The sequence below is a fragment of the Mytilus trossulus genome, chromosome 6 (assembly GCF_036588685.1).
Source record: "Mytilus trossulus isolate FHL-02 chromosome 6, PNRI_Mtr1.1.1.hap1, whole genome shotgun sequence".
NCBI classification, from domain to species: Eukaryota; Metazoa; Mollusca; class Bivalvia; order Mytilida; family Mytilidae; genus Mytilus; species Mytilus trossulus.
Genome location: NC_086378.1, coordinates 72,057,309 through 72,084,466, shown reverse-complemented (window position 1 = coordinate 72,084,466; position 27,158 = coordinate 72,057,309). Strand labels below are relative to the sequence as shown.

General features: G+C 35.2%; 30 non-coding genes across 30 annotated transcripts; all 30 read left to right on the top strand.

The window, feature by feature from the left end:
* Positions 1-563: 563 nt before the first annotated feature.
* LOC134723932 (U5 spliceosomal RNA) lies at positions 564-681 on the top strand. The gene has a single exon (XR_010108260.1). It is a non-coding gene; the product is annotated as a U5 spliceosomal RNA (small nuclear RNA).
* Positions 682-1,371: 690 nt separating this feature from the next.
* Positions 1,372-1,489, top strand: LOC134724045 (U5 spliceosomal RNA). Its single transcript, XR_010108367.1, has one exon. It is a non-coding gene; the product is annotated as a U5 spliceosomal RNA (small nuclear RNA).
* A 685-nt stretch (positions 1,490-2,174) lies between these two features.
* Positions 2,175-2,292, top strand: LOC134723931 (U5 spliceosomal RNA). The gene has a single exon (XR_010108259.1). It is a non-coding gene; the product is annotated as a U5 spliceosomal RNA (small nuclear RNA).
* Positions 2,293-2,977: 685 nt separating this feature from the next.
* LOC134723929 (U5 spliceosomal RNA) lies at positions 2,978-3,095 on the top strand. The gene has a single exon (XR_010108257.1). It is a non-coding gene; the product is annotated as a U5 spliceosomal RNA (small nuclear RNA).
* Positions 3,096-3,780: 685 nt separating this feature from the next.
* Positions 3,781-3,898, top strand: LOC134723928 (U5 spliceosomal RNA). Its single transcript, XR_010108256.1, has one exon. It is a non-coding gene; the product is annotated as a U5 spliceosomal RNA (small nuclear RNA).
* Positions 3,899-4,584: 686 nt separating this feature from the next.
* On the top strand, positions 4,585-4,702 carry LOC134723927 (U5 spliceosomal RNA). Its single transcript, XR_010108255.1, has one exon. It is a non-coding gene; the product is annotated as a U5 spliceosomal RNA (small nuclear RNA).
* Positions 4,703-5,387: 685 nt separating this feature from the next.
* Positions 5,388-5,505, top strand: LOC134723926 (U5 spliceosomal RNA). Its single transcript, XR_010108254.1, has one exon. It is a non-coding gene; the product is annotated as a U5 spliceosomal RNA (small nuclear RNA).
* A 685-nt stretch (positions 5,506-6,190) lies between these two features.
* On the top strand, positions 6,191-6,308 carry LOC134723925 (U5 spliceosomal RNA). Its single transcript, XR_010108253.1, has one exon. It is a non-coding gene; the product is annotated as a U5 spliceosomal RNA (small nuclear RNA).
* A 686-nt stretch (positions 6,309-6,994) lies between these two features.
* LOC134723924 (U5 spliceosomal RNA) lies at positions 6,995-7,112 on the top strand. The gene has a single exon (XR_010108252.1). It is a non-coding gene; the product is annotated as a U5 spliceosomal RNA (small nuclear RNA).
* Positions 7,113-7,797: 685 nt separating this feature from the next.
* Positions 7,798-7,915, top strand: LOC134723923 (U5 spliceosomal RNA). Its single transcript, XR_010108251.1, has one exon. It is a non-coding gene; the product is annotated as a U5 spliceosomal RNA (small nuclear RNA).
* Positions 7,916-8,600: 685 nt separating this feature from the next.
* On the top strand, positions 8,601-8,718 carry LOC134723922 (U5 spliceosomal RNA). Its single transcript, XR_010108250.1, has one exon. It is a non-coding gene; the product is annotated as a U5 spliceosomal RNA (small nuclear RNA).
* Positions 8,719-9,405: 687 nt separating this feature from the next.
* On the top strand, positions 9,406-9,523 carry LOC134723921 (U5 spliceosomal RNA). The gene has a single exon (XR_010108249.1). It is a non-coding gene; the product is annotated as a U5 spliceosomal RNA (small nuclear RNA).
* Positions 9,524-10,210: 687 nt separating this feature from the next.
* Positions 10,211-10,328, top strand: LOC134723920 (U5 spliceosomal RNA). Its single transcript, XR_010108248.1, has one exon. It is a non-coding gene; the product is annotated as a U5 spliceosomal RNA (small nuclear RNA).
* Positions 10,329-11,012: 684 nt separating this feature from the next.
* LOC134724053 (U5 spliceosomal RNA) lies at positions 11,013-11,130 on the top strand. The gene has a single exon (XR_010108375.1). It is a non-coding gene; the product is annotated as a U5 spliceosomal RNA (small nuclear RNA).
* A 685-nt stretch (positions 11,131-11,815) lies between these two features.
* On the top strand, positions 11,816-11,933 carry LOC134724046 (U5 spliceosomal RNA). Its single transcript, XR_010108368.1, has one exon. It is a non-coding gene; the product is annotated as a U5 spliceosomal RNA (small nuclear RNA).
* A 685-nt stretch (positions 11,934-12,618) lies between these two features.
* LOC134723918 (U5 spliceosomal RNA) lies at positions 12,619-12,736 on the top strand. Its single transcript, XR_010108246.1, has one exon. It is a non-coding gene; the product is annotated as a U5 spliceosomal RNA (small nuclear RNA).
* A 686-nt stretch (positions 12,737-13,422) lies between these two features.
* On the top strand, positions 13,423-13,540 carry LOC134723917 (U5 spliceosomal RNA). Its single transcript, XR_010108245.1, has one exon. It is a non-coding gene; the product is annotated as a U5 spliceosomal RNA (small nuclear RNA).
* A 685-nt stretch (positions 13,541-14,225) lies between these two features.
* LOC134723916 (U5 spliceosomal RNA) lies at positions 14,226-14,343 on the top strand. Its single transcript, XR_010108244.1, has one exon. It is a non-coding gene; the product is annotated as a U5 spliceosomal RNA (small nuclear RNA).
* A 685-nt stretch (positions 14,344-15,028) lies between these two features.
* On the top strand, positions 15,029-15,146 carry LOC134723915 (U5 spliceosomal RNA). The gene has a single exon (XR_010108243.1). It is a non-coding gene; the product is annotated as a U5 spliceosomal RNA (small nuclear RNA).
* A 685-nt stretch (positions 15,147-15,831) lies between these two features.
* Positions 15,832-15,949, top strand: LOC134723914 (U5 spliceosomal RNA). Its single transcript, XR_010108242.1, has one exon. It is a non-coding gene; the product is annotated as a U5 spliceosomal RNA (small nuclear RNA).
* A 684-nt stretch (positions 15,950-16,633) lies between these two features.
* Positions 16,634-16,751, top strand: LOC134723913 (U5 spliceosomal RNA). Its single transcript, XR_010108241.1, has one exon. It is a non-coding gene; the product is annotated as a U5 spliceosomal RNA (small nuclear RNA).
* A 685-nt stretch (positions 16,752-17,436) lies between these two features.
* On the top strand, positions 17,437-17,554 carry LOC134723912 (U5 spliceosomal RNA). The gene has a single exon (XR_010108240.1). It is a non-coding gene; the product is annotated as a U5 spliceosomal RNA (small nuclear RNA).
* A 685-nt stretch (positions 17,555-18,239) lies between these two features.
* On the top strand, positions 18,240-18,357 carry LOC134723911 (U5 spliceosomal RNA). The gene has a single exon (XR_010108239.1). It is a non-coding gene; the product is annotated as a U5 spliceosomal RNA (small nuclear RNA).
* Positions 18,358-19,042: 685 nt separating this feature from the next.
* On the top strand, positions 19,043-19,160 carry LOC134724052 (U5 spliceosomal RNA). The gene has a single exon (XR_010108374.1). It is a non-coding gene; the product is annotated as a U5 spliceosomal RNA (small nuclear RNA).
* Positions 19,161-19,845: 685 nt separating this feature from the next.
* Positions 19,846-19,963, top strand: LOC134723910 (U5 spliceosomal RNA). The gene has a single exon (XR_010108238.1). It is a non-coding gene; the product is annotated as a U5 spliceosomal RNA (small nuclear RNA).
* Positions 19,964-23,364: 3,401 nt separating this feature from the next.
* LOC134724051 (U5 spliceosomal RNA) lies at positions 23,365-23,482 on the top strand. The gene has a single exon (XR_010108373.1). It is a non-coding gene; the product is annotated as a U5 spliceosomal RNA (small nuclear RNA).
* Positions 23,483-24,168: 686 nt separating this feature from the next.
* LOC134723909 (U5 spliceosomal RNA) lies at positions 24,169-24,286 on the top strand. Its single transcript, XR_010108237.1, has one exon. It is a non-coding gene; the product is annotated as a U5 spliceosomal RNA (small nuclear RNA).
* Positions 24,287-24,972: 686 nt separating this feature from the next.
* LOC134723906 (U5 spliceosomal RNA) lies at positions 24,973-25,090 on the top strand. The gene has a single exon (XR_010108235.1). It is a non-coding gene; the product is annotated as a U5 spliceosomal RNA (small nuclear RNA).
* A 684-nt stretch (positions 25,091-25,774) lies between these two features.
* On the top strand, positions 25,775-25,892 carry LOC134724060 (U5 spliceosomal RNA). Its single transcript, XR_010108381.1, has one exon. It is a non-coding gene; the product is annotated as a U5 spliceosomal RNA (small nuclear RNA).
* Positions 25,893-26,577: 685 nt separating this feature from the next.
* On the top strand, positions 26,578-26,695 carry LOC134724068 (U5 spliceosomal RNA). The gene has a single exon (XR_010108388.1). It is a non-coding gene; the product is annotated as a U5 spliceosomal RNA (small nuclear RNA).
* The last annotated feature ends 463 nt before the right edge of the window (positions 26,696-27,158 follow it).

Below are 27,158 nucleotides of genomic sequence, written 5' to 3'. Positions count from 1 at the left end.
ATCGAAAACACTTTGACTAGTATAGACTTAGTTTTAGTTCGTGCTTAGAGGGGAAGCAAAGAAATTAGAAAGAAGCAGTTGCAGAAGTTTGTCAAGCCCAATATAAAGAGAGTGATTTACAAAGATGTCTTTGCGTGCACCATGCGCCATGACGCTACTCTTCTCTGTATCGTTTCAGTTTTAGTGTTATTCACGGCAAAGTAGCGATTAGTTTAAGAGCATGTTTTTTCAATCCAATAAGTTGTTTTCTATAGTTTAGCGTGTTTGACAAAGTGAAATACATGGTTGCATTACGCATACGTTGTATATTCGTTCTTTTACTGCGTGTATGTGCATTGCCGTGGCTCCATTCGGTGTAATATGATCACGTTGTTACACAACAAAAATATGAAAAATCTATAAAATTCATAATTTGCCAACATGGTTCTCCGGCATAAATGTGCCATTTGTAGATACTTATTGAGTAGAGTTTAAGGATGTTTGCAAAAAGTTCATTTTCGCAAACACCTTCTCTCAGAAAACATTTACATTATTCTGTATATTCAATGTTTGTGCAAGTCGGGTTACTCTGGTTTCTCTTCAAACCACGAATATATCTTTCGCCTTTTACTAAAGATATCCGTGGAGAGGAACAATTAATGAGTCTATAGACAATTTCTCTACACCCACTTTACGTGGGTAACATAAATAACATGAAATCTGCAGACCAACTTGGTCCCCCCTTTTCCTCGCTTTTAATTTCCTCTCTCACTCAATCAAATGTAGCATTACCTAAAAAAAAAAAAAGACCACATGTAAATAAAAAAAAATCGAAAACACTTTGACTAGTATAGACTTAGTTTTAGTTCGTGCTTAGAGGGGAAGCAAAGAAATTAGAAAGAAGCAGTTGCAGAAGTTTGTCAAGCCCAATATAAAGAGAGTGATTTACAAAGATGTCTTTGCGTGCACCATGCGCCATGACGCTACTCTTCTCTGTATCGATTCAGTTTTAGTGTTATTCACGGCAAAGTAGCGATTAGTTTAAGAGCATGTTTTTTCAATCCAATAAGTTGTTTTCTATAGTTTAGCGTGTTTGACAAAGTGAAATACATGGTTGCATTACGCATACGTTGTATATTCGTTCTTTTACTGCGTGTATGTGCATTGCCGTGGCTCCATTCGGTGTAATATGATCACGTTGTTACACAACAAAAATATGAAAAATCTATAAAATTCATAATTTGCCAACATGGTTCTCCGGCATAAATGTGCCATTTGTAGATACTTATTGAGTAGAGTTTAAGGATGTTTGCAAAAAGTTCATTTTCGCAAACACCTTCTCTCAGAAAACATTTACATTATTCTGTATATTCAATGTTTGTGCAAGTCGGGTTACTCTGGTTTCTCTTCAAACCACGAATATATCTTTCGCCTTTTACTAAAGATATCCGTGGAGAGGAACAAATAATGAGTCTATAGACAATTTCTCTACACCCACTTTACGTGGGTAACATAAATAACATGAAATCTGCAGCTTGGTCCCCCCTTTTCCTCGCTTTTAATTTCCTCTCTCACTCAATCAAATGTAGCATTACCTAAAAAAAAAAAAAGACCACATGTAAATAAAAAAAAATCGAAAACACTTTGACTAGTATAGACTTAGTTTTAGTTCGTGCTTAGAGGGGAAGCAAAGAAATTAGAAAGAAGCAGTTGCAGAAGTTTGTCAAGCCCAATATAAAGAGAGTGATTTACAAAGATGTCTTTGCGTGCACCATGCGCCATGACGCTACTCTTCTCTGTATCGTTTCAGTTTTAGTGTTATTCACGGCAAAGTAGCGATTAGTTTAAGAGCATGTTTTTTCAATCCAATAAGTTGTTTTCTATAGTTTAGCGTGTTTGACAAAGTGAAATACATGGTTGCATTACGCATACGTTGTATATTCGTTCTTTTACTGCGTGTATGTGCATTGCCGTGGCTCCATTCGGTGTAATATGATCACGTTGTTACACAACAAAAATATGAAAAATCTATAAAATTCATAATTTGCCAACATGGTTCTCCGGCATAAATGTGCCATTTGTAGATACTTATTGAGTAGAGTTTAAGGATGTTTGCAAAAAGTTCATTTTCGCAAACACCTTCTCTCAGAAAACATTTACATTATTCTGTATATTCAATGTTTGTGCAAGTCGGGTTACTCTGGTTTCTCTTCAAACCACGAATATATCTTTCGCCTTTTACTAAAGATATCCGTGGAGAGGAACAATTAATGAGTCTATAGACAATTTCTCTACACCCACTTTACGTGGGTAACATAAATAACATGAAATCTGCAGCTTGGTCCCCCCTTTTCCTCGCTTTTAATTTCCTCTCTCACTCAATCAAATGTAGCATTACCTAAAAAAAAAAAAAGACCACATGTAAATAAAAAAAAATCGAAAACACTTTGACTAGTATAGACTTAGTTTTAGTTCGTGCTTAGAGGGGAAGCAAAGAAATTAGAAAGAAGCAGTTGCAGAAGTTTGTCAAGCCCAATATAAAGAGAGTGATTTACAAAGATGTCTTTGCGTGCACCATGCGCCATGACGCTACTCTTCTCTGTATCGTTTCAGTTTTAGTGTTATTCACGGCAAAGTAGCGATTAGTTTAAGAGCATGTTTTTTCAATCCAATAAGTTGTTTTCTATAGTTTAGCGTGTTTGACAAAGTGAAATACATGGTTGCATTACGCATACGTTGTATATTCGTTCTTTTACTGCGTGTATGTGCATTGCCGTGGCTCCATTCGGTGTAATATGATCACGTTGTTACACAACAAAAATATGAAAAATCTATAAAATTCATAATTTGCCAACATGGTTCTCCGGCATAAATGTGCCATTTGTAGATACTTATTGAGTAGAGTTTAAGGATGTTTGCAAAAAGTTCATTTTCGCAAACACCTTCTCTCAGAAAACATTTACATTATTCTGTATATTCAATGTTTGTGCAAGTCGGGTTACTCTGGTTTCTCTTCAAACCACGAATATATCTTTCGCCTTTTACTAAAGATATCCGTGGAGAGGAACAATTAATGAGTCTATAGACAATTTCTCTACACCCACTTTACGTGGGTAACATAAATAACATGAAATCTGCAGCTTGGTCCCCCCTTTTCCTCGCTTTTAATTTCCTCTCTCACTCAATCAAATGTAGCATTACCTAAAAAAAAAAAAAGACCACATGTAAATAAAAAAAAATCGAAAACACTTTGACTAGTATAGACTTAGTTTTAGTTCGTGCTTAGAGGGGAAGCAAAGAAATTAGAAAGAAGCAGTTGCAGAAGTTTGTCAAGCCCAATATAAAGAGAGTGATTTACAAAGATGTCTTTGCGTGCACCATGCGCCATGACGCTACTCTTCTCTGTATCGTTTCAGTTTTAGTGTTATTCACGGCAAAGTAGCGATTAGTTTAAGAGCATGTTTTTTCAATCCAATAAGTTGTTTTCTATAGTTTAGCGTGTTTGACAAAGTGAAATACATGGTTGCATTACGCATACGTTGTATATTCGTTCTTTTACTGCGTGTATGTGCATTGCCGTGGCTCCATTCGGTGTAATATGATCACGTTGTTACACAACAAAAATATGAAAAATCTATAAAATTCATAATTTGCCAACATGGTTCTCCGGCATAAATGTGCCATTTGTAGATACTTATTGAGTAGAGTTTAAGGATGTTTGCAAAAAGTTCATTTTCGCAAACACCTTCTCTCAGAAAACATTTACATTATTCTGTATATTCAATGTTTGTGCAAGTCGGGTTACTCTGGTTTCTCTTCAAACCACGAATATATCTTTCGCCTTTTACTAAAGATATCCGTGGAGAGGAACAATTAATGAGTCTATAGACAATTTCTCTACACCCACTTTACGTGGGTAACATAAATAACATGAAATCTGCAGCTTGGTCCCCCCTTTTCCTCGCTTTTAATTTCCTCTCTCACTCAATCAAATGTAGCATTACCTAAAAAAAAAAAAAAGACCACATGTAAATAAAAAAAAATCGAAAACACTTTGACTAGTATAGACTTAGTTTTAGTTCGTGCTTAGAGGGGAAGCAAAGAAATTAGAAAGAAGCAGTTGCAGAAGTTTGTCAAGCCCAATATAAAGAGAGTGATTTACAAAGATGTCTTTGCGTGCACCATGCGCCATGACGCTACTCTTCTCTGTATCGTTTCAGTTTTAGTGTTATTCACGGCAAAGTAGCGATTAGTTTAAGAGCATGTTTTTTCAATCCAATAAGTTGTTTTCTATAGTTTAGCGTGTTTGACAAAGTGAAATACATGGTTGCATTACGCATACGTTGTATATTCGTTCTTTTACTGCGTGTATGTGCATTGCCGTGGCTCCATTCGGTGTAATATGATCACGTTGTTACACAACAAAAATATGAAAAATCTATAAAATTCATAATTTGCCAACATGGTTCTCCGGCATAAATGTGCCATTTGTAGATACTTATTGAGTAGAGTTTAAGGATGTTTGCAAAAAGTTCATTTTCGCAAACACCTTCTCTCAGAAAACATTTACATTATTCTGTACATTCAATGTTTGTGCAAGTCGGGTTACTCTGGTTTCTCTTCAAACCACGAATATATCTTTCGCCTTTTACTAAAGATATCCGTGGAGAGGAACAATTAATGAGTCTATAGACAATTTCTCTACACCCACTTTACGTGGGTAACATAAATAACATGAAATCTGCAGCTTGGTCCCCCCTTTTCCTCGCTTTTAATTTCCTCTCTCACTCAATCAAATGTAGCATTACCTAAAAAAAAAAAAAGACCACATGTAAATAAAAAAAAATCGAAAACACTTTGACTAGTATAGACTTAGTTTTAGTTCGTGCTTAGAGGGGAAGCAAAGAAATTAGAAAGAAGCAGTTGCAGAAGTTTGTCAAGCCCAATATAAAGAGAGTGATTTACAAAGATGTCTTTGCGTGCACCATGCGCCATGACGCTACTCTTCTCTGTATCGTTTCAGTTTTAGTGTTATTCACGGCAAAGTAGCGATTAGTTTAAGAGCATGTTTTTTCAATCCAATAAGTTGTTTTCTATAGTTTAGCGTGTTTGACAAAGTGAAATACATGGTTGCATTACGCATACGTTGTATATTCGTTCTTTTACTGCGTGTATGTGCATTGCCGTGGCTCCATTCGGTGTAATATGATCACGTTGTTACACAACAAAAATATGAAAAATCTATAAAATTCATAATTTGCCAACATGGTTCTCCGGCATAAATGTGCCATTTGTAGATACTTATTGAGTAGAGTTTAAGGATGTTTGCAAAAAGTTCATTTTCGCAAACACCTTCTCTCAGAAAACATTTACATTATTCTGTATATTCAATGTTTGTGCAAGTCGGGTTACTCTGGTTTCTCTTCAAACCACGAATATATCTTTCGCCTTTTACTAAAGATATCCGTGGAGAGGAACAATTAATGAGTCTATAGACAATTTCTCTACACCCACTTTACGTGGGTAACATAAATAACATGAAATCTGCAGCTTGGTCCCCCCTTTTCCTCGCTTTTAATTTCCTCTCTCACTCAATCAAATGTAGCATTACCTAAAAAAAAAAAAAGACCACATGTAAATAAAAAAAAATCGAAAACACTTTGACTAGTATAGACTTAGTTTTAGTTCGTGCTTAGAGGGGAAGCAAAGAAATTAGAAAGAAGCAGTTGCAGAAGTTTGTCAAGCCCAATATAAAGAGAGTGATTTACAAAGATGTCTTTGCGTGCACCATGCGCCATGACGCTACTCTTCTCTGTATCGTTTCAGTTTTAGTGTTATTCACGGCAAAGTAGCGATTAGTTTAAGAGCATGTTTTTTCAATCCAATAAGTTGTTTTCTATAGTTTAGCGTGTTTGACAAAGTGAAATACATGGTTGCATTACGCATACGTTGTATATTCGTTCTTTTACTGCGTGTATGTGCATTGCCGTGGCTCCATTCGGTGTAATATGATCACGTTGTTACACAACAAAAATATGAAAAATCTATAAAATTCATAATTTGCCAACATGGTTCTCCGGCATAAATGTGCCATTTGTAGATACTTATTGAGTAGAGTTTAAGGATGTTTGCAAAAAGTTCATTTTCGCAAACACCTTCTCTCAGAAAACATTTACATTATTCTGTATATTCAATGTTTGTGCAAGTCGGGTTACTCTGGTTTCTCTTCAAACCACGAATATATCTTTCGCCTTTTACTAAAGATATCCGTGGAGAGGAACAATTAATGAGTCTATAGACAATTTCTCTACACCCACTTTACGTGGGTAACATAAATAACATGAAATCTGCAGCTTGGTCCCCCCTTTTCCTCGCTTTTAATTTCCTCTCTCACTCAATCAAATGTAGCATTACCTAAAAAAAAAAAAAAGACCACATGTAAATAAAAAAAAATCGAAAACACTTTGACTAGTATAGACTTAGTTTTAGTTCGTGCTTAGAGGGGAAGCAAAGAAATTAGAAAGAAGCAGTTGCAGAAGTTTGTCAAGCCCAATATAAAGAGAGTGATTTACAAAGATGTCTTTGCGTGCACCATGCGCCATGACGCTACTCTTCTCTGTATCGTTTCAGTTTTAGTGTTATTCACGGCAAAGTAGCGATTAGTTTAAGAGCATGTTTTTTCAATCCAATAAGTTGTTTTCTATAGTTTAGCGTGTTTGACAAAGTGAAATACATGGTTGCATTACGCATACGTTGTATATTCGTTCTTTTACTGCGTGTATGTGCATTGCCGTGGCTCCATTCGGTGTAATATGATCACGTTGTTACACAACAAAAATATGAAAAATCTATAAAATTCATAATTTGCCAACATGGTTCTCCGGCATAAATGTGCCATTTGTAGATACTTATTGAGTAGAGTTTAAGGATGTTTGCAAAAAGTTCATTTTCGCAAACACCTTCTCTCAGAAAACATTTACATTATTCTGTATATTCAATGTTTGTGCAAGTCGGGTTACTCTGGTTTCTCTTCAAACCACGAATATATCTTTCGCCTTTTACTAAAGATATCCGTGGAGAGGAACAATTAATGAGTCTATAGACAATTTCTCTACACCCACTTTACGTGGGTAACATAAATAACATGAAATCTGCAGCTTGGTCCCCCCTTTTCCTCGCTTTTAATTTCCTCTCTCACTCAATCAAATGTAGCATTACCTAAAAAAAAAAAAAGACCACATGTAAATAAAAAAAAATCGAAAACACTTTGACTAGTATAGACTTAGTTTTAGTTCGTGCTTAGAGGGGAAGCAAAGAAATTAGAAAGAAGCAGTTGCAGAAGTTTGTCAAGCCCAATATAAAGAGAGTGATTTACAAAGATGTCTTTGCGTGCACCATGCGCCATGACGCTACTCTTCTCTGTATCGTTTCAGTTTTAGTGTTATTCACGGCAAAGTAGCGATTAGTTTAAGAGCATGTTTTTTCAATCCAATAAGTTGTTTTCTATAGTTTAGCGTGTTTGACAAAGTGAAATACATGGTTGCATTACGCATACGTTGTATATTCGTTCTTTTACTGCGTGTATGTGCATTGCCGTGGCTCCATTCGGTGTAATATGATCACGTTGTTACACAACAAAAATATGAAAAATCTATAAAATTCATAATTTGCCAACATGGTTCTCCGGCATAAATGTGCCATTTGTAGATACTTATTGAGTAGAGTTTAAGGATGTTTGCAAAAAGTTCATTTTCGCAAACACCTTCTCTCAGAAAACATTTACATTATTCTGTATATTCAATGTTTGTGCAAGTCGGGTTACTCTGGTTTCTCTTCAAACCACGAATATATCTTTCGCCTTTTACTAAAGATATCCGTGGAGAGGAACAATTAATGAGTCTATAGACAATTTCTCTACACCCACTTTACGTGGGTAACATAAATAACATGAAATCTGCAGCTTGGTCCCCCCTTTTCCTCGCTTTTAATTTCCTCTCTCACTCAATCAAATGTAGCATTACCTAAAAAAAAAAAAAGACCACATGTAAATAAAAAAAAATCGAAAACACTTTGACTAGTATAGACTTAGTTTTAGTTCGTGCTTAGAGGGGAAGCAAAGAAATTAGAAAGAAGCAGTTGCAGCAGTTTGTCAAGCCCAATATAAAGAGAGTGATTTACAAAGATGTCTTTGCGTGCACCATGCGCCATGACGCTACTCTTCTCTGTATCGTTTCAGTTTTAGTGTTATTCACGGCAAAGTAGCGATTAGTTTAAGAGCATGTTTTTTCAATCCAATAAGTTGTTTTCTATAGTTTAGCGTGTTTGACAAAGTGAAATACATGGTTGCATTACGCATACGTTGTATATTCGTTCTTTTACTGCGTGTATGTGCATTGCCGTGGCTCCATTCGGTGTAATATGATCACGTTGTTACACAACAAAAATATGAAAAATCTATAAAATTCATAATTTGCCAACATGGTTCTCCGGCATAAATGTGCCATTTGTAGATACTTATTGAGTAGAGTTTAAGGATGTTTGCAAAAAGTTCATTTTCGCAAACACCTTCTCTCAGAAAACATTTACATTATTCTGTATATTCAATGTTTGTGCAAGTCGGGTTACTCTGGTTTCTCTTCAAACCACGAATATATCTTTCGCCTTTTACTAAAGATATCCGTGGAGAGGAACAATTAATGAGTCTATAGACAATTTCTCTACACCCACTTTACGTGGGTAACATAAATAACATGAAATCTGCAGCTTGGTCCCCCCTTTTCCTCGCTTTTAATTTCCTCTCTCACTCAATCAAATGTAGCATTACCTAAAAAAAAAAAAAAAGACCACATGTAAATAAAAAAAAATCGAAAACACTTTGACTAGTATAGACTTAGTTTTAGTTCGTGCTTAGAGGGGAAGCAAAGAAATTAGAAAGAAGCAGTTGCAGAAGTTTGTCAAGCCCAATATAAAGAGAGTGATTTACAAAGATGTCTTTGCGTGCACCATGCGCCATGACGCTACTCTTCTCTGTATCGTTTCAGTTTTAGTGTTATTCACGGCAAAGTAGCGATTAGTTTAAGAGCATGTTTTTTCAATCCAATAAGTTGTTTTCTATAGTTTAGCGTGTTTGACAAAGTGAAATACATGGTTGCATTACGCATACGTTGTATATTCGTTCTTTTACTGCGTGTATGTGCATTGCCGTGGCTCCATTCGGTGTAATATGATCACGTTGTTACACAACAAAAATATGAAAAATCTATAAAATTCATAATTTGCCAACATGGTTCTCTGGCATAAATGTGCCATTTGTAGATACTTATTGAGTAGAGTTTAAGGATGTTTGCAAAAAGTTCATTTTCGCAAACACCTTCTCTCAGAAAACATTTACATTATTCTGTATATTCAATGTTTGTGCAAGTCGGGTTACTCTGGTTTCTCTTCAAACCACGAATATATCTTTCGCCTTTTACTAAAGATATCCGTGGAGAGGAACAATTAATGAGTCTATAGACAATTTCTCTACACCCACTTTACGTGGGTAACATAAATAACATGAAATCTGCAGCTTGGTCCCCCCTTTTCCTCGCTTTTAATTTCCTCTCTCACTCAATCAAATGTAGCATTACCTAAAAAAAAAAAAAAAGACCACATGTAAATAAAAAAAAATCGAAAACACTTTGACTAGTATAGACTTAGTTTTAGTTCGTGCTTAGAGGGGAAGCAAAGAAATTAGAAAGAAGCAGTTGCAGAAGTTTGTCAAGCCCAATATAAAGAGAGTGATTTACAAAGATGTCTTTGCGTGCACCATGCGCCATGACGCTACTCTTCTCTGTATCGTTTCAGTTTTAGTGTTATTCACGGCAAAGTAGCGATTAGTTTAAGAGCATGTTTTTTCAATCCAATAAGTTGTTTTCTATAGTTTAGCGTGTTTGACAAAGTGAAATACATGGTTGCATTACGCATACGTTGTATATTCGTTCTTTTACTGCGTGTATGTGCATTGCCGTGGCTCCATTCGGTGTAATATGATCACGTTGTTACACAACAAAAATATGAAAAATCTATAAAATTCATAATTTGCCAACATGGTTCTCCGGCATAAATGTGCCATTTGTAGATACTTATTGAGTAGAGTTTAAGGATGTTTGCAAAAAGTTCATTTTCGCAAACTCCTTCTCTCAGAAAACCTTTACATTATTCTGTATATTCAATGTTTGTGCAAGTCGGGTTACTCTGGTTTCTCTTCAAACCACGAATATATCTTTCGCCTTTTACTAAAGATATCCGTGGAGAGGAACAATTAATGAGTCTATAGACAATTTCTCTACACCCACTTTACGTGGGTAACATAAATAACATGAAATCTGCAGCTTGGTCCCCCCTTTTCCTCGCTTTTAATTTCCTCTCTCACTCAATCAAATGTAGCATTACCTAAAAAAAAAAAGGACCACATGTAAATAAAAAAAAATCGAAAACACTTTGACTAGTATAGACTTAGTTTTAGTTCGTGCTTAGAGGGGAAGCAAAGAAATTAGAAAGAAGCAGTTGCAGAAGTTTGTCAAGCCCAATATAAAGAGAGTGATTTACAAAGATGTCTTTGCGTGCACCATGCGCCATGACGCTACTCTTCTCTGTATCGTTTCAGTTTTAGTGTTATTCACGGCAAAGTAGCGATTAGTTTAAGAGCATGTTTTTTCAATCCAATAAGTTGTTTTCTATAGTTTAGCGTGTTTGACAAAGTGAAATACATGGTTGCATTACGCATACGTTGTATATTCGTTCTTTTACTGCGTGTATGTGCATTGCCGTGGCTCCATTCGGTGTAATATGATCACGTTGTTACACAACAAAAATATGAAAAATCTATAAAATTCATAATTTGCCAACATGGTTCTCCGGCATAAATGTGCCATTTGTAGATACTTATTGAGTAGAGTTTAAGGATGTTTGCAAAAAGTTCATTTTCGCAAACTCCTTCTCTCAGAAAACATTTACATTATTCTGTATATTCAATGTTTGTGCAAGTCGGGTTACTCTGGTTTCTCTTCAAACCACGAATATATCTTTCGCCTTTTACTAAAGATATCCGTGGAGAGGAACAATTAATGAGTCTATAGACAATTTCTCTACACCCACTTTACGTGGATAACATAAATAACATGAAATCTGCAGCTTGGTCCCCCCTTTTCCTCGCTTTTAATTTCCTCTCTCACTCAATCAAATGTAGCATTACCTAAAAAAAAAAAAAGACCACATGTAAATAAAAAAAAATCGAAAACACTTTGACTAGTATAGACTTAGTTTTAGTTCGTGCTTAGAGGGGAAGCAAAGAAATTAGAAAGAAGCAGTTGCAGAAGTTTGTCAAGCCCAATATAAAGAGAGTGATTTACAAAGATGTCTTTGCGTGCACCATGCGCCATGACGCTACTCTTCTCTGTATCGTTTCAGTTTTAGTGTTATTCACGGCAAAGTAGCGATTAGTTTAAGAGCATGTTTTTTCAATCCAATAAGTTGTTTTCTATAGTTTAGCGTGTTTGACAAAGTGAAATACATGGTTGCATTACGCATACGTTGTATATTCGTTCTTTTACTGCGTGTATGTGCATTGCCGTGGCTCCATTCGGTGTAATATGATCACGTTGTTACACAACAAAAATATGAAAAATCTATAAAATTCATAATTTGCCAACATGGTTCTCCGGCATAAATGTGCCATTTGTAGATACTTATTGAGTAGAGTTTAAGGATGTTTGCAAAAAGTTCATTTTCGCAAACACCTTCTCTCAGAAAACATTTACATTATTCTGTATATTCAATGTTTGTGCAAGTCGGGTTACTCTGGTTTCTCTTCAAACCACGAATATATCTTTCGCCTTTTACTAAAGATATCCGTGGAGAGGAACAATTAATGAGTCTATAGACAATTTCTCTACACCCACTTCACGTGGGTAACATAAATAACATGAAATCTGCAGCTTGGTCCCCCCTTTTCCTCGCTTTTAATTTCCTCTCTCACTCAATCAAATGTAGCATTACCTAAAAAAAAAAAAAGACCACATGTAAATAAAAAAAAATCGAAAACACTTTGACTAGTATAGACTTAGTTTTAGTTCGTGCTTAGAGGGGAAGCAAAGAAATTAGAAAGAAGCAGTTGCAGAAGTTTGTCAAGCCCAATATAAAGAGAGTGATTTACAAAGATGTCTTTGCGTGCACCATGCGCCATGACGCTACTCTTCTCTGTATCGTTTCAGTTTTAGTGTTATTCACGGCAAAGTAGCGATTAGTTTAAGAGCATGTTTTTTCAATCCAATAAGTTGTTTTCTATAGTTTAGCGTGTTTGACAAAGTGAAATACATGGTTGCATTACGCATACGTTGTATATTCGTTCTTTTACTGCGTGTATGTGCATTGCCGTGGCTCCATTCGGTGTAATATGATCACGTTGTTACACAACAAAAATATGAAAAATCTATAAAATTCATAATTTGCCAACATGGTTCTCCGGCATAAATGTGCCATTTGTAGATACTTATTGAGTAGAGTTTAAGGATGTTTGCAAAAAGTTCATTTTCGCAAACACCTTCTCTCAGAAAACATTTACATTATTCTGTATATTCAATGTTTGTGCAAGTCGGGTTACTCTGGTTTCTCTTCAAACCACGAATATATCTTTCGCCTTTTACTAAAGATATCCGTGGAGAGGAACAATTAATGAGTCTATAGACAATTTCTCTACACCCACTTTACGTGGGTAACATAAATAACATGAAATCTGCAGCTTGGTCCCCCCTTTTCCTCGCTTTTAATTTCCTCTCTCACTCAATCAAATGTAGCATTACCTAAAAAAAAAAAAAAGACCACATGTAAATAAAAAAAAATCGAAAACACTTTGACTAGTATAGACTTAGTTTTAGTTCGTGCTTAGAGGGGAAGCAAAGAAATTAGAAAGAAGCAGTTGCAGAAGTTTGTCAAGCCCAATATAAAGAGAGTGATTTACAAAGATGTCTTTGCGTGCACCATGCGCCATGACGCTACTCTTCTCTGTATCGTTTCAGTTTTAGTGTTATTCACGGCAAAGTAGCGATTAGTTTAAGAGCATGTTTTTTCAATCCAATAAGTTGTTTTCTATAGTTTAGCGTGTTTGACAAAGTGAAATACATGGTTGCATTACGCATACGTTGTATATTCGTTCTTTTACTGCGTGTATGTGCATTGCCGTGGCTCCATTCGGTGTAATATGATCACGTTGTTACACAACAAAAATATGAAAAATCTATAAAATTCATAATTTGCCAACATGGTTCTCCGGCATAAATGTGCCATTTGTAGATACTTATTGAGTAGAGTTTAAGGATGTTTGCAAAAAGTTCATTTTCGCAAACACCTTCTCTCAGAAAACATTTACATTATTCTGTACATTCAATGTTTGTGCAAGTCGGGTTACTCTGGTTTCTCTTCAAACCACGAATATATCTTTCGCCTTTTACTAAAGATATCCGTGGAGAGGAACAATTAATGAGTCTATAGACAATTTCTCTACACCCACTTTACGTGGGTAACATAAATAACATGAAATCTGCAGCTTGGTCCCCCCTTTTCCTCGCTTTTAATTTCCTCTCTCACTCAATCAAATGTAGCATTACCTAAAAAAAAAAAAAGACCACATGTAAATAAAAAAAAATCGAAAACACTTTGACTAGTATAGACTTAGTTTTAGTTCGTGCTTAGAGGGGAAGCAAAGAAATTAGAAAGAAGCAGTTGCAGAAGTTTGTCAAGCCCAATATAAAGAGAGTGATTTACAAAGATGTCTTTGCGTGCACCATGCGCCATGACGCTACTCTTCTCTGTATCGTTTCAGTTTTAGTGTTATTCACGGCAAAGTAGCGATTAGTTTAAGAGCATGTTTTTTCAATCCAATAAGTTGTTTTCTATAGTTTAGCGTGTTTGACAAAGTGAAATACATGGTTGCATTACGCATACGTTGTATATTCGTTCTTTTACTGCGTGTATGTGCATTGCCGTGGCTCCATTCGGTGTAATATGATCACGTTGTTACACAACAAAAATATGAAAAATCTATAAAATTCATAATTTGCCAACATGGTTCTCCGGCATAAATGTGCCATTTGTAGATACTTATTGAGTAGAGTTTAAGGATGTTTGCAAAAAGTTCATTTTCGCAAACACCTTCTCTCAGAAAACATTTACATTATTCTGTATATTCAATGTTTGTGCAAGTCGGGTTACTCTGGTTTCTCTTCAAACCACGAATATATCTTTCGCCTTTTACTAAAGATATCCGTGGAGAGGAACAATTAATGAGTCTATAGACAATTTCTCTACACCCACTTTACGTGGGTAACATAAATAACATGAAATCTGCAGCTTGGTCCCCCCTTTTCCTCGCTTTTAATTTCCTCTCTCACTCAATCAAATGTAGCATTACCTAAAAAAAAAAAAAGACCACATGTAAATAAAAAAAAATCGAAAACACTTTGACTAGTATAGACTTAGTTTTAGTTCGTGCTTAGAGGGGAAGCAAAGAAATTAGAAAGAAGCAGTTGCAGAAGTTTGTCAAGCCCAATATAAAGAGAGTGATTTACAAAGATGTCTTTGCGTGCACCATGCGCCATGACGCTACTCTTCTCTGTATCGTTTCAGTTTTAGTGTTATTCACGGCAAAGTAGCGATTAGTTTAAGAGCATGTTTTTTCAATCCAATAAGTTGTTTTCTATATTTTAGCGTGTTTGACAAAGTGAAATACATGGTTGCATTACGCATACGTTGTATATTCGTTCTTTTACTGCGTGTATGTGCATTGCCGTGGCTCCATTCGGTGTAATATGATCACGTTGTTACACAACAAAAATATGAAAAATCTATAAAATTCATAATTTGCCAACATGGTTCTCCGGCATAAATGTGCCATTTGTAGATACTTATTGAGTAGAGTTTAAGGATGTTTGCAAAAAGTTCATTTTCGCAAACACCTTCTCTCAGAAAACATTTACATTATTCTGTATATTCAATGTTTGTGCAAGTCGGGTTACTCTGGTTTCTCTTCAAACCACGAATATATCTTTCGCCTTTTACTAAAGATATCCGTGGAGAGGAACAATTAATGAGTCTATAGACAATTTCTCTACACCCACTTTACGTGGGTAACATAAATAACATGAAATCTGCAGCTTGGTCCCCCCTTTTCCTCGCTTTTAATTTCCTCTCTCACTCAATCAAATGTAGCATTACCTAAAAAAAAAAAAAGACCACATGTAAATAAAAAAAAATCGAAAACACTTTGACTAGTATAGACTTAGTTTTAGTTCGTGCTTAGAGGGGAAGCAAAGAAATTAGAAAGAAGCAGTTGCAGAAGTTTGTCAAGCCCAATATAAAGAGAGTGATTTACAAAGATGTCTTTGCGTGCACCATGCGCCATGACGCTACTCTTCTCTGTATCGTTTCAGTTATAGTGTTATTCACGGCAAAGTAGCGATTAGTTTAAGAGCATGTTTTTTCAATCCAATAAGTTGTTTTCTATAGTTTAGCGTGTTTGACAAAGTGAAATACATGGTTGCATTACGCATACGTTGTATATTCGTTCTTTTACTGCGTGTATGTGCATTGCCGTGGCTCCATTCGGTGTAATATGATCACGTTGTTACACAACAAAAATATGAAAAATCTATAAAATTCATAATTTGCCAACATGGTTCTCCGGCATAAATGTGCCATTTGTAGATACTTATTGAGTAGAGTTTAAGGATGTTTGCAAAAAGTTCATTTTCGCAAACACCTTCTCTCAGAAAACATTTACATTATTCTGTATATTCAATGTTTGTGCAAGTCGGGTTACTCTGGTTTCTCTTCAAACCACGAATATATCTTTCGCCTTTTACTAAAGATATCCGTGGAGAGGAACAATTAATGAGTCTATAGACAATTTCTCTACACCCACTTTACGTGGGTAACATAAATAACATGAAATCTGCAGCTTGGTCCCCCCTTTTCCTCGCTTTTAATTTCCTCTCTCACTCAATCAAATGTAGCATTACCTAAAAAAAAAAAAGACCACATGTAAATAAAAAAAAATCGAAAACACTTTGACTAGTATAGACTTAGTTTTAGTTCGTGCTTAGAGGGGAAGCAAAGAAATTAGAAAGAAGCAGTTGCAGAAGTTTGTCAAGCCCAATATAAAGAGAGTGATTTACAAAGATGTCTTTGCGTGCACCATGCGCCATGACGCTACTCTTCTCTGTATCGTTTCAGTTTTAGTGTTATTCACGGCAAAGTAGCGATTAGTTTAAGAGCATGTTTTTTCAATCCAATAAGTTGTTTTCTATAGTTTAGCGTGTTTGACAAAGTGAAATACATGGTTGCATTACGCATACGTTGTATATTCGTTCTTTTACTGCGTGTATGTGCATTGCCGTGGCTCCATTCGGTGTAATATGATCACGTTGTTACACAACAAAAATATGAAAAATCTATAAAATTCATAATTTGCCAACATGGTTCTCCGGCATAAATGTGCCATTTGTAGATACTTATTGAGTAGAGTTTAAGGATGTTTGCAAAAAGTTCATTTTCGCAAACACCTTCTCTCAGAAAACATTTACATTATTCTGTATATTCAATGTTTGTGCAAGTCGGGTTACTCTGGTTTCTCTTCAAACCACGAATATATCTTTCGCCTTTTACTAAAGATATCCGTGGAGAGGAACAATTAATGAGTCTATAGACAATTTCTCTACACCCACTTTACGTGGGTAACATAAATAACATGAAATCTGCAGCTTGGTCCCCCCTTTTCCTCGCTTTTAATTTCCTCTCTCACTCAATCAAATGTAGCATTACCTAAAAAAAAAAAAAGACCACATGTAAATAAAAAAAAATCGAAAACACTTTGACTAGTATAGACTTAGTTTTAGTTCGTGCTTAGAGGGGAAGCAAAGAAATTAGAAAGAAGCAGTTGCAGCAGTTTGTCAAGCCCAATATAAAGAGAGTGATTTACAAAGATGTCTTTGCGTGCACCATGCGCCATGACGCTACTCTTCTCTGTATCGTTTCAGTTTTAGTGTTATTCACGGCAAAGTAGCGATTAGTTTAAGAGCATGTTTTTTCAATCCAATAAGTTGTTTTCTATAGTTTAGCGTGTTTGACAAAGTGAAATACATGGTTGCATTACGCATACGTTGTATATTCGTTCTTTTACTGCGTGTATGTGCATTGCCGTGGCTCCATTCGGTGTAATATGATCACGTTGTTACACAACAAAAATATGAAAAATCTATAAAATTCATAATTTGCCAACATGGTTCTCCGGCGTAAATGTGCCATTTGTAGATACTTATTGAGTAGAGTTTAAGGATGTTTGCAAAAAGTTCATTTTCGCAAACACCTTCTCTCAGAAAACATTTACATTATTCTGTATATTCAATGTTTGTGCAAGTCGGGTTACTCTGGTTTCTCTTCAAACCACGAATATATCTTTCGCCTTTTACTAAAGATATCCGTGGAGAGGAACAATTAATGAGTCTATAGACAATTTCTCTACACCCACTTTACGTGGGTAACATAAATAACATGAAATCTGCAGCTTGGTCCCCCCTTTTCCTCGCTTTTAATTTCCTCTCTCACTCAATCAAATGTAGCATTACCTAAAAAAAAAAAAAGACCACATGTAAATAAAAAAAAATCGAAAACACTTTGACTAGTATAGACTTAGTTTTAGTTCGTGCTTAGAGGGGAAGCAAAGAAATTAGAAAGAAGCAGTTGCAGAAGTTTGTCAAGCCCAATATAAAGAGAGTGATTTACAAAGATGTCTTTGCGTGCACCATGCGCCATGACGCTACTCTTCTCTGTATCGTTTCAGTTTTAGTGTTATTCACGGCAAAGTAGCGATTAGTTTAAGAGCATGTTTTTTCAATCCAATAAGTTGTTTTCTAAAGTTTAGCGTGTTTGACAAAGTGAAATACATGGTTGCATTACGCATACGTTGTATATTCGTTCTTTTACTGCGTGTATGTGCATTGCCGTGGCTCCATTCGGTGTAATATGATCACGTTGTTACACAACAAAAATATGAAAAATCTATAAAATTCATAATTTGCCAACATGGTTCTCCGGCATAAATGTGCCATTTGTAGATACTTATTGAGTAGAGTTTAAGGATGTTTGCAAAAAGTTCATTTTCGCAAACACCTTCTCTCAGAAAACATTTACATTATTCTGTATATTCAATGTTTGTGCAAGTCGGGTTACTCTGGTTTCTCTTCAAACCACGAATATATCTTTCGCCTTTTACTAAAGATATCCGTGGAGAGGAACAATTAATGAGTCTATAGACAATTTCTCTACACCCACTTTACGTGGGTAACATAAATAACATGAAATCTGCAGCTTGGTCCCCCCTTTTCCTCGCTTTTAATTTCCTCTCTCACTCAATCAAATGTAGCATTACCTAAAAAAAAAAAAAGACCACATGTAAATAAAAAAAAATCGAAAACACTTTGACTAGTATAGACTTAGTTTTAGTTCGTGCTTAGAGGGGAAGCAAAGAAATTAGAAAGAAGCAGTTGCAGAAGTTTGTCAAGCCCAATATAAAGAGAGTGATTTACAAAGATGTCTTTGCGTGCACCATGCGCCATGACGCTACTCTTCTCTGTATCGTTTCAGTTTTAGTGTTATTCACGGCAAAGTAGCGATTAGTTTAAGAGCATGTTTTTTCAATCCAATAAGTTGTTTTCTATAGTTTAGCGTGTTTGACAAAGTGAAATACATGGTTGCATTACGCATACGTTGTATATTCGTTCTTTTACTGCGTGTATGTGCATTGCCGTGGCTCCATTCGGTGTATTATGATCACGTTGTTACACAACAAAAATATGAAAAATCTATAAAATTCATAATTTGCCAACATGGTTCTCCGGCATAAATGTGCCATTTGTAGATACTTATTGAGTAGAGTTTAAGGATGTTTGCAAAAAGTTCATTTTCGCAAACTCCTTCTCTCAGAAAACATTTACATTATTCTGTATATTCAATGTTTGTGCAAGTCGGGTTACTCTGGTTTCTCTTCAAACCACGAATATATCTTTCGCCTTTTACTAAAGATATCCGTGGAGAGGAACAATTAATGAGTCTATAGACAATTTCTCTACACCCACTTTACGTGGATAACATAAATAACATGAAATCTGCAGCTTGGTCCCCCCTTTTCCTCGCTTTTAATTTCCTCTCTCACTCAATCAAATGTAGCATTACCTAAAAAAAAAAAAAGACCACATGTAAATAAAAAAAAATCGAAAACACTTTGACTAGTATAGACTTAGTTTTAGTTCGTGCTTAGAGGGGAAGCAAAGAAATTAGAAAGAAGCAGTTGCAGAAGTTTGTCAAGCCCAATATAAAGAGAGTGATTTACAAAGATGTCTTTGCGTGCACCATGCGCCATGACGCTACTCTTCTCTGTATCGTTTCAGTTTTAGTGTTATTCACGGCAAAGTAGCGATTAGTTTAAGAGCATGTTTTTTCAATCCAATAAGTTGTTTTCTATAGTTTAGCGTGTTTGACAAAGTGAAATACATGGTTGCATTACGCATACGTTGTATATTCGTTCTTTTACTGCGTGTATGTGCATTGCCGTGGCTCCATTCGGTGTAATATGATCACGTTGTTACACAACAAAAATATGAAAAATCTATAAAATTCATAATTTGCCAACATGGTTCTCCGGCATAAATGTGCCATTTGTAGATACTTATTGAGTAGAGTTTAAGGATGTTTGCAAAAAGTTCATTTTCGCAAACACCTTCTCTCAGAAAACATTTACATTATTCTGTATATTCAATGTTTGAGCAAGTCGGGTTACTCTGGTTTCTCTTCAAACCACGAATATATCTTTCGCCTTTTACTAAAGATATCCGTGGAGAGGAACAATTAATGAGTCTATAGACAATTTCTCTACACCCACTTTACGTGGGTAACATAAATAACATGAAATCTGCAGCTTGGTCCCCCCTTTTCCTCGCTTTTAATTTCCTCTCTCACTCAATCAAATGTAGCATTACCTAAAAAAAAAAAAAGACCACATGTAAATAAAAAAAAATCGAAAACACTTTGACTAGTATAGACTTAGTTTTAGTTCGTGCTTAGAGGGGAAGCAAAGAAATTAGAAAGAAGCAGTTGCAGAAGTTTGTCAAGCCCAATATAAAGAGAGTGATTTACAAAGATGTCTTTGCGTGCACCATGCGCCATGACGCTACTCTTCTCTGTATCGTTTCAGTTTTAGTGTTATTCACGGCAAAGTAGCGATTAGTTTAAGAGCATGTTTTTTCAATCCAATAAGTTGTTTTCTATAGTTTAGCGTGTTTGACAAAGTGAAATACATGGTTGCATTACGCATACGTTGTATATTCGTTCTTTTACTGCGTGTACCCAGACAACATGAGTATGTTGGCCCAACATTGGCACAACGTATATCATTGCATTGGCCCATCGTTGTATTTTAACGTTGGCCCAACGTATAAGTGCAAAGTGGGCCTACGTTGGCCCAACATGATGGCTTCATGTTGGCCCAACGTTGTACGGTTATATGCAATAACATAGAGCCAACGTTGGCCCATTGTATGAAAAACGAAATCCATGTTAGCACAACGTTGGACCAACGTAGAAATATCTTCTCTTATGTTGGCACTATGTTGGTCCAAGGTAGGTATTTCTCATTTTTATGTTGGCAATACGTTGGTCTATTGTTTCAACCAAATTACAATGGATGCTGCATGAGGGGCTGTATATGATAAATACTCCGTAGAACTTTGATCTTTTTTAATTGTGTTCCAAACTGCCAAAGTTTAAGGTAGCAATTCTGTATTTTTGTATTACCCATTGTTGTTACTGTCCTTGTTTTTTTCATGAACTTTGCCTCTTTAATTTTATTTATTGTGTGACGCCAAGATATTTCTTTGGCAATGTTTGATGGATCGACCAGATAAACTCTGTGTCATTTGCTGTCTTGTAAAGAGTTGTCTCATTAGCAATCATACCACATCTTCTTTTTTTCATATCAATTTCATTTATTTCTTTAACAGAACAAATGACGTATGGCTTATGGTTAGGCGATCATACAAATAGTTTTTTTCGGAGATGTAATTTTAGTTGTATTGTTTCCAGATCCAGAATGAAAATTAAATAATCAGAAGATGAAACTTTATTTATTTTAAATTTGATATCATTGGTCGTCACCACGAGTAGTGTCCTCCTCAATTTGAACTTCAACAGTGTCATTATTATTTATATATGTTATTCGTTTTTCCCTTCTCTGCTTCTTGCCACCTTCTCTGTCAAGGCTTAAGCGCCGCCAATCTTTAGCTGCATCATCCATCTTCTAATCCGAAGACTCTTTGCAGCTATGTTATTTTTTTTCTAACCGAATCTGTAATTAAGTTATAAGTAAACTTGAATTGCGTATTTGTCTAATGCATGCGTGCGTAATCTCCCTTCTAGATATGTAATATAAATTAATGTATATTCTAAATAGTTTAAATACTATTTAATACAAATTAAATCTTAAATAACCATTTTTTATATTGGTTATTTGTATAATGGTCAGAAATTCATTAGTATTAGACGGATTTGTGGGTATAACAAACCCTTATTTACTATTAATTCAGAATTCGGTATCATACTTTGTATATTCGTAATATACATGATATATAGAGAATAATTCAGATGTGTATTAATGAACAGTTATATATTTGATATATAAAAACACTGTTACACATTTAAGTGTGTATAACATCAGGTTTCACAAATATATCGTATCTGTTTGCATGCGATTTAGAAATACAATAAAACTAACATATTCATTTATATTTTAATGAAGTAGCAATCATTATACCACATTTTTGAAACATTACGGAATAAGGTACATCTTAAGACAATTTTATTCCATTAACTTCAGTAATGATCATACATGTTGTGGTTAAAGATTGATATAAGTTTACCATTTGTTTGAAGATACTTATGTTCAGTGGCAAATATTTCATGATAAATAATAGGATTGAAATGATTTAAAATCTAGAAAATATTTCGCCCGAAACGTATAAACTTCAAGATCAGCATTATAAAATGATAGAAATTAATATATGTTTTGATTTTTAACAACATCCCTCAGATTAAAAAATCAGATTGTATTTGTCATTCTAAATCGTATATTTATCAGATTTTTTAAAGTTATAACTTACATGTTACTATCTTTCTCTTTGAATCCCAGATGACATGATTTTCTCTTTTTGTTTTCTTCGTATCACTGATTTCTTACAAATACACAACAGGAAATAATCACAAAAGTGACCATCCCATTACATTCAGATTTCCTATAAACTTAATTTCCATAGCAACTATCTTTGAAATTTGTCGAACACATGGTCAACCTTATCAGAATGGGCTTGATTAACAGACTGGTTGTATCAAATATCACTCTGCATATAATTGCTATTATTATGTTTCACAAAGTTTAATGAATAAAGTTATTATAAATAATTGCAATATTTTTTAATTTTTAACCAGGCAATCTATGTTTACGATATACATTTTTTTTTATTACAGTAATGATATTCCAGTATAAATTTTGCCTGACTTATATATAGAGTATTATATATGATCACGCAACGTTGGGCCAGCATTGGCCCAACATAGAGTTGTAAATGTATTTTCAGTTGATAAACACTTTCAGTATAACATAAACTTTTCATAAAGCCTGCTGCAATCGAAATTATCCGCATCCCAAGAGAAATAAAGCGTAAAATATTATATGATCAATTCCATTAACAAAATTTCATATCGGCCCTATGTTGCTACTAACATAATGCCAACATTTGCCCGATTATTTATAACTAACATGAGATAATAATATGAATTTACAACAACAGACCAACGTTGGGCCAATGTTGTGCAGCCGACACCAACGTGCGACCAATGTACCGACAATTTGCCAACGTTGGGCCAATGTTGTGCAGCCAACATAAAATTGCGACCAACGGACCGACAATTTGCCAACGTTGAGCCAATGTTGTGCAGCCAACATAAACTTGCGACCAACGGACCGACAATTTGCCAACGTTGGCCCACTGTTAGTCTGCTGACTGGGTATGTGCATTGCCGTGGCTCCATTCGGTGTAATATGATCACGTTGTTACACAACAAAAATATGAAAAATCTATAAAATTCATAATTTGCCAACATGGTTCTCCGGCATAAATGTGCCATTTGTAGATACTTATTGAGTAGAGTTTAAGGATGTTTGCAAAAAGTTCATTTTCGCAAACTCCTTCTCTCAGAAAACATTTACATTATTCTGTATATTCAATGTTTGTGCAAGTCGGGTTACTCTGGTTTCTCTTCAAACCACGAATATATCTTTCGCCTTTTACTAAAGATATCCGTGGAGAGGAACAATTAATGAGTCTATAGACAATTTCTCTACACCCACTTTACGTGGATAACATAAATAACATGAAATCTGCAGCTTGGTCCCCCCTTTTCCTCGCTTTTAATTTCCTCTCTCACTCAATCAAATGTAGCATTACCTAAAAAAAAAAAAAAGACCACATGTAAATAAAAAAAAATCGAAAACACTTTGACTAGTATAGACTTAGTTTTAGTTCGTGCTTAGAGGGGAAGCAAAGAAATTAGAAAGAAGCAGTTGCAGAAGTTTGTCAAGCCCAATATAAAGAGAGTGATTTACAAAGATGTCTTTGCGTGCACCATGCGCCATGACGCTACTCTTCTCTGTATCGTTTCAGTTTTAGTGTTATTCACGGCAAAGTAGCGATTAGTTTAAGAGCATGTTTTTTCAATCCAATAAGTTGTTTTCTATAGTTTAGCGTGTTTGACAAAGTGAAATACATGGTTGCATTACGCATACGTTGTATATTCGTTCTTTTACTGCGTGTATGTGCATTGCCGTGGCTCCATTCGGTGTAATATGATCACGTTGTTACACAACAAAAATATGAAAAATCTATAAAATTCATAATTTGCCAACATGGTTCTCCGGCATAAATGTGCCATTTGTAGATACTTATTGAGTAGAGTTTAAGGATGTTTGCAAAAAGTTCATTTTCGCAAACACCTTCTCTCAGAAAACATTTACATTATTCTGTATATTCAATGTTTGAGCAAGTCGGGTTACTCTGGTTTCTCTTCAAACCACGAATATATCTTTCGCCTTTTACTAAAGATATCCGTGGAGAGGAACAATTAATGAGTCTATAGACAATTTCTCTACACCCACTTTACGTGGGTAACATAAATAACATGAAATCTGCAGCTTGGTCCCCCCTTTTCCTCGCTTTTAATTTCCTCTCTCACTCAATCAAATGTAGCATTACCTAAAAAAAAAAAAAGACCACATGTAAATAAAAAAAAATCGAAAACACTTTGACTAGTATAGACTTAGTTTTAGTTCGTGCTTAGAGGGGAAGCAAAGAAATTAGAAAGAAGCAGTTGCAGAAGTTTGTCAAGCCCAATATAAAGAGAGTGATTTACAAAGATGTCTTTGCGTGCACCATGCGCCATGACGCTACTCTTCTCTGTATCGTTTCAGTTTTAGTGTTATTCACGGCAAAGTAGCGATTAGTTTAAGAGCATGTTTTTTTCAATCCAATAAGTTGTTTTCTATAGTTTAGCGTGTTTGACAAAGTGAAATACATGGTTGCATTACGCATACGTTGTATATTCGTTCTTTTACTGCGTGTATGTGCATTGCCGTGGCTCCATTCGGTGTAATATGATCACGTTGTTACACAACAAAAATATGAAAAATCTATAAAATTCATAATTTGCCAACATGGTTCTCCGGCATAAATGTGCCATTTGTAGATACTTATTGAGTAGAGTTTAAGGATGTTTGCAAAAAGTTCATTTTCGCAAACACCTTCTCTCAGAAAACATTTACATTATTCTGTATATTCAATGTTTGTGCAAGTCGGGTTACTCTGGTTTCTCTTCAAACCACGAATATATCTTTCGCCTTTTACTAAAGATATCCGTGGAGAGGAACAATTAATGAGTCTATAGACAATTTCTCTACACCCACTTTACGTGGGTAACATAAATAACATGAAATCTGCAGCTTGGTCCCCCCTTTTCCTCGCTTTTAATTTCCTCTCTCACTCAATCAAATGTAGCATTACCTAAAAAAAAAAAAGACCACATGTAAATAAAAAAAAATCGAAAACACTTTGACTAGTATAGACTTAGTTTTAGTTCGTGCTTAGAGGGGAAGCAAAGAAATTAGAAAGAAGCAGTTGCAGAAGTTTGTCAAGCCCAATATAAAGAGAGTGATTTACAAAGATGTCTTTGCGTGCACCATGCGCCATGACGCTACTCTTCTCTGTATCGTTTCAGTTTTAGTGTTATTCACGGCAAAGTAGCGATTAGTTTAAGAGCATGTTTTTTCAATCCAATAAGTTGTTTTCTATAGTTTAGCGTGTTTGACAAAGTGAAATACATGGTTGCATTACGCATACGTTGTATATTCGTTCTTTTACTGCGTGTATGTGCATTGCCGTGGCTCCATTCGGTGTAATATGATCACGTTGTTACACAACAAAAATATGAAAAATCTATAAAATTCATAATTTGCCAACATGGTTCTCCGGCATAAATGTGCCATTTGTAGATACTTATTGAGTAGAGTTTAAGGATGTTTGCAAAAAGTTCATTTTCGCAAACACCTTCTCTCAGAAAACATTTACATTATTCTGTATATTCAATGTTTGTGCAAGTCGGGTTACTCTGGATTCTCTTCAAACCACGAATATATCTTTCGCCTTTTACTAAAGATATCCGTGGAGAGGAACAATTAATGAGTTTATAGACAATTTCTCTACACCCACTTTACGTGGGTAACATAAATAACATGAAATCTGCAGCTTGGTCCCCCCCTTTTCCTCGCTTTTAATTTACTCTCTCACTCAATCAAATGTAGCATTACCTAAAAAAAAAAAAGACCACATGTAAATAAAAAAAAATCGAAAACACTTTGACTAGTATAGACTTAGTTTTAGTTCGTGCTTAGAGGGGAAGCAAAGAAATTAGAAAGAAGCAGTTGCAGAAGTTTGTCAAGCCCAATATAAAGAGAGTGATTTACAAAGATGTCTTTGCGTGCACCATGCGCCATGACGCTACTCTTCTCTGTATCGTTTCAGTTTTAGTGTTATTCACGGCAAAGTAGCGATTAGTTTAAGAGCATGTTTTTTCAATCCAATAAGTTGTTTTCTATAGTTTAGCGTGTTTGACAAAGTGAAATACATGGTTGCATTACGCATACGTTGTATATTCGTTCTTTTACTGCGTGTATGTGCATTGCCGTGGCTCCATTCGGTGTAATATGATCACGTTGTTACACAACAAAAATATGAAAAATCTATAAAATTCATAATTTGCCAACATGGTTCTCCGGCATAAATGTGCCATTTGTAGATACTTATTGAGTAGAATTTAAGGATGTTTGCAAAAAGTTCATTTTCGCAAACACCTTCTCTCAGAAAACATTTACATTATTCTGTATATTCAATGTTTGTGCAAGTCGGGTTACTCTGGATTCTCTTCAAACCACGAATATATCTTTCGCCTTTTACTAAAGATATCCGTGGAGAGGAACAATTAATGAGTCTATAGACAATTTCTCTACACCCACTTTACGTGGGTAACATAAATAACATGAAATCTGCAGCTTGGTCCCCCCCTTTTCCTCGCTTTTAATTTACTCTCTCACTCAATCAAATGTAGCATTACCTAAAAAAAAAAAAAGACCACATGTAAATAAAAAAAAATCGAAAACACTTTGACTAGTATAGACTTAGTTTTAGTTCGTGCTTAGAGGGGAAGCAAAGAAATTAGAAAGAAGCAGTTGCAGAAGTTTGTCAAGCCCAATATAAAGAGAGTGATTTACAAAGATGTCTTTGCGTGCACCATGCGCCATGACGCTACTCTTCTCTGTATCGTTTCAGTTTTAGTGTTATTCACGGCAAAGTAGCGATTAGTTTAAGAGCATGTTTTTTCAATCCAATAAGTTGTTTTCTATAGTTTAGCGTGTTTGACAAAGTGAAATACATGGTTGCATTACGCATACGTTGTATATTCGTTCTTTTACTGCGTGTATGTGCATTGCC